Raw genomic sequence first — 4,364 nt, 5'->3', positions numbered from 1 at the left:
TCTTGGAAAAGAAACTCTCCATAATTGGATCTCCTCTGAGCCTTGGAAAAGGGATGAGGAGATCATGCTAGAATTACTTTCTCATGTTGGACCAAATTGGGGTTTGGATGGATATAGTGACATATAATCCTACCAACACTTTGATTTGGAAATACATGTGGTATAATCAGTGACCATACTTCATCTCTTCCCATGAGCAATTAAATCAAGGAATTGGGCAATTGTTCAAGCTTAGAGAGATTGGGTTGCCAAGAAATTGGGATCCAATCACTTAAGATTGCCAAGGAGGTCGATGAATGCATTGATTGAGGAAAAGATGAGAATGAACTTGATCCGGAGAATGAAACATCTCCTAAGCCCAATGAATCCCCCATTTCTAATCTTACCCATTCTCTTTACCTTCTGCCATTTACTTTTATGTTCATCTCCCTAAATCCCCATTTAAGATTCTGTAATTTACTTTCTGCAATTTACATTCCACCATTTATTTCCAGCATTTACATTTTCTGTCATTTGCTTTCCCGCCATTTAATTTTTTGTAGTTATCAATTCAACTTCGGCTTAGCTCAACTAGAACATTCCTTCAATTAAAGTTGCTTGACCAATCAATCTCTATGGGATTTGACCTTACTCTATTGTGAGTTTTTACTTGACGACAATTTGATATACTTGCCGAAGGGAAATTTGTTGAAAGACAAGTTTTCGTGCATCAAGTTTATGGCGTCATTGCCGGGGATTGATTTTGTGTCGACAATGATTAAGTTGGAGGATAACTAGATTGAGCAATTTTCTTTTGTTTTGTTTATTCCATCTGAGTGATCTACTTTCAGTTTTAGCTATTTTTTCCCTTGCCCATTTTTTTGTGTTTTCTTAGTTATTTACAAATTTGTTCACTAACCCACTAACTATTTGATACATTGCACCACTCACCCTAACATCCATTCTAACAAGAGTAATTTCTCCATTTATTTTCTTTCTTGCTTTAGCTTTGTTGGTTGTATGACAGGTAGAAGAAGCAGAGCTTCAACTTCCTTTGATTCTGAACCTGAGAGGACCTTCCTTAGATTAAGGAGGGAAGCAAGAAGGAAGAGAGTCATTGGTGCTGAGGAAGAGGAGGAGTATTTTGAAACAGACATGGGGGAGAATATGGAGAATCACCATGAAGAAGTTCACAACCATGCCAGAGAAGGTCCAGTGAATCATGCTGGGCAAGAGAGAAGAGTTCTTGGCTCTTACATAAATTCAAACCCAGGAAATTGTGGAAGTAGCATTCAAAAGCCAACCATACATGAACTAAAGCCCTAGCTCATCACCCTCGTTCAGATAATTGTGCATTCAGAGGAAGCACCCAAGAAGACCCCAATCAACTTCTAACCACCTTCCTAAGGATATGTGATACTGTGAAGTCTAATGGTGTTTATCCTGACACCTATAGACTACTTTTGTTCCCCTTTTCACTTAGGGATAAAGCATCTAAATGGCTGGAATCTTTCCCGAAGGAGAGTTTAACAACGTGGGAAGATGTGGTGAACAAATACTTGGCGAGATTCTACACTCCTCAAAGAATCAACAGGTTCAGAGCTGAGGTACAAACCTTCAGGCAACAAGATGGTGAAACTCTCTTTGAGGCATGGGAGAGGTTTAAGGACTTAACAAGAAAGTGCCCACCAGACATGTTCAATGAATGGGTGCAACTACACATTTTCTATGAGGATATTTCTTATGAATCAAAGAAGGAAATAGACCACTCATCCGAGGGCTCACTAAACAAGAAAAAGACTATTGGAGAAGCCATAGATGTCATCGAGATTGTAGCTGAGAATGACTACTTCTATGCTTCTGAAAGGAGCTACACTCGAGGAGTGATGGAGCTAAACTATATGGATGCACTGCTAGCTCAAAACATGATGATCACCAAGCAGTTAGCTGACCTTACCAAGAAGATAGAAGGGAATCAAGTTGTAGCAGTCACCACTTCATCATCAGCTCAAGAAGGAGTAAATACAGAGGAAGAGAGTGACTGGGAACAAGCCAACTATATTGGTTGGACGAACCACCAAAACTTATAATCCTGGTTGGACGAACCACCAATACTTTGGGTGGGGAAATCAACAATATCAAGGCCAAGATCAGAGACATGACAACCCCAACAACAATGCAACTCACCAATATTCCACACAGAGATCATATCAACACCCACCCAACAGTACCTCTCAACATCCATATCAAAACCAAAATGGCCCTTCTCACCCCTCCTACCTCAATTCACCATCACCATCCGAAGATAGACTCTCCAGAATTGAGACTCTACTTGAAGGTATATGCAATGAAGTCCAAGACAACAGAGTGTTCAAGGATGAAGTGCGAGCTAATATCAAAAACCAGGGAGACACCATCAAGAGGCTAGAGTCTCAGGTGGGATAACTCAATCAGCAGATTCCCAAGCTTACTGATAGCTTCCCAAGTGACACAGAGAAAAACTCGAGAGGTGAAGCAAAGAAGGTAAGATAGGAAGAATGCAAGATGGTCACTATAAGTGATGAGGAGAGTGTGGAAGAACTGAACAAACCGTTAGAACACTCTCAAGATATTGCAGTAGAGAAGCAAGAAGAGAGTGACCGAGAAATCAACCCCACACAAAGGAAGGAGCTAAGGGAGAAGGAGATTCTGAACCCATATGCACCTTTTCCCCAGAGACTCAAGGGGGGTGTAGAAAGGAGAGTGTACTCAAAGTTCCTTGACATGTTTGCATCTCTCCATGTAAACATACCATTCATCAAGGCTCTCCAACAAATGCCCTCATACATTAAGTGTATGAAAGAGCTGCTGACCAAGAAAAATTCACTAAACGGAGGGCAAACAATAGTGATGAATAAAGAGTGCAGTGCTCTCATTCAAACAGAGTTGCCTACAAAAAGGAAGGACCCAGGGAGTTTTCATATCCATTGTGCTATAGGAGAAACAAGGATTGATAAGGGACTCTGTGACCTGGGAGCAAGCATCAACTTAATTCCTTTATCCCTCATGAAGAAGCTTCAAATCAATGAGCTAACACCCACGGATGTAATAATCAAGTTTGCTGACAAAACTCAAAAACAAGCAATAGAAGTGGTTGAAAACGTGTTGGTTAAGGTTGGGAACTACTTCCTTCCCACAGACTTTGTTATCTTGGAGATAGAAGAGAGTCACCGCTATCTAATCATATTAGGAAGACCATTCCTAGCCACAGCCAGAGCACTTATAGATGTGGAGGGAGGAGAGCTAATACTGAAGATACATGATGAACAACTTACTTTCAATATCTTCAAACCCTCACAAGAAGCAGATTAAGAAAACAAGGAATCAAGGGAGAACCACAATAAGGCATTGGTGGAAGAAACAAGCACAGAAGCACAAAGAATACATCTGAGAATCCCTTTGGTTGACAAACAATACAGTCAGAAGGCACAACAGCTAAGGGAAACCCAAGAGGAGCTAAACCCACCGGAGTCATATGAGACCAGCAACAAAAGTTCCCTGGAAAAAGAGGCCACAAGGAGCAGGGTAGAATTAAAGGAAATAAGGAAGAAGGCACTAAGGGGATTGAGGAACAAGAAGATCCCTACAGAGGATTTCTCTCCAGGGGATGAAGTAATCTCTGCTGATTTCCCATCTATCCCACCTCATCTCCCCACCATTCCATCTCAGCTACCTCAAGTGTACACCATCAGCAGAATTCTCTCCTTGGAACATGTAGAGATTCTTAATAAAGCCAATGGAGATAGATTCACTGCGAGAGGGGAAGATTTGAGGCACTATCAACCACCCTGACAAAGGCCAATCATCAAGCTAATGATGTTAAAGAAGCGCTTCATGGGAGGTAAACCATGTTTTATATCCTGTCCTTTAAACCTTTAATAGTAGTTAATAAAGCAAGGTCCATGAATTCCAAATCAACTTTGACAAACACTTAGAAGAATCTCTGTATGCAACATATAGTGAACAATAAGTTTGGTGCTCAAGGAACACTAAGAGGGCATGTACACAATTCATATCATGTCAATCTTAGAGCCTTAATCAAATCTTTTTACACTACATGGTCACAAACTAAGTTTGGTGCCACCAATGTTGCATACATGAACACTTAATTGGTCGGTTGGTTTACATTCATGAATAGCATTTAGTTATTTAAAAACAAAAATTTAAAAAGTAGCCAGTCCACTCTTTAACTTTGGCCACCAAAAATTCAAGTAACTTTTGCATTCCTTTTGTCTTGTATAGGAAATGAAAGAAGGATTGGAGGTAACTGATGGGACAACCCAAAGGAAGGGGGTTCGGCCACTTCAAAAGGGGGACTATACACATGTCTTCAAGGGGAGTACATT

General features: G+C 40.6%; 1 non-coding gene across 1 annotated transcript; it reads right to left on the bottom strand.

The window, feature by feature from the left end:
• Window positions 1-1,571: 1,571 nt before the first annotated feature.
• On the bottom strand, window positions 1,572-1,675 carry LOC127742281 (small nucleolar RNA R71). Its single transcript, XR_008003469.1, has one exon. It is a non-coding gene; the product is annotated as a small nucleolar RNA R71 (small nucleolar RNA).
• Window positions 1,676-4,364: the final 2,689 nt, after the last annotated feature.

This window comes from Arachis duranensis, chromosome 9, assembly GCF_000817695.3.
Source record: "Arachis duranensis cultivar V14167 chromosome 9, aradu.V14167.gnm2.J7QH, whole genome shotgun sequence".
In the NCBI taxonomy this organism is placed as follows: domain Eukaryota; kingdom Viridiplantae; phylum Streptophyta; class Magnoliopsida; order Fabales; family Fabaceae; genus Arachis; species Arachis duranensis.
The sequence above is the reverse complement of the archived record's forward strand: the minus strand, read 5'-3'. Positions and strand labels throughout refer to the sequence as shown.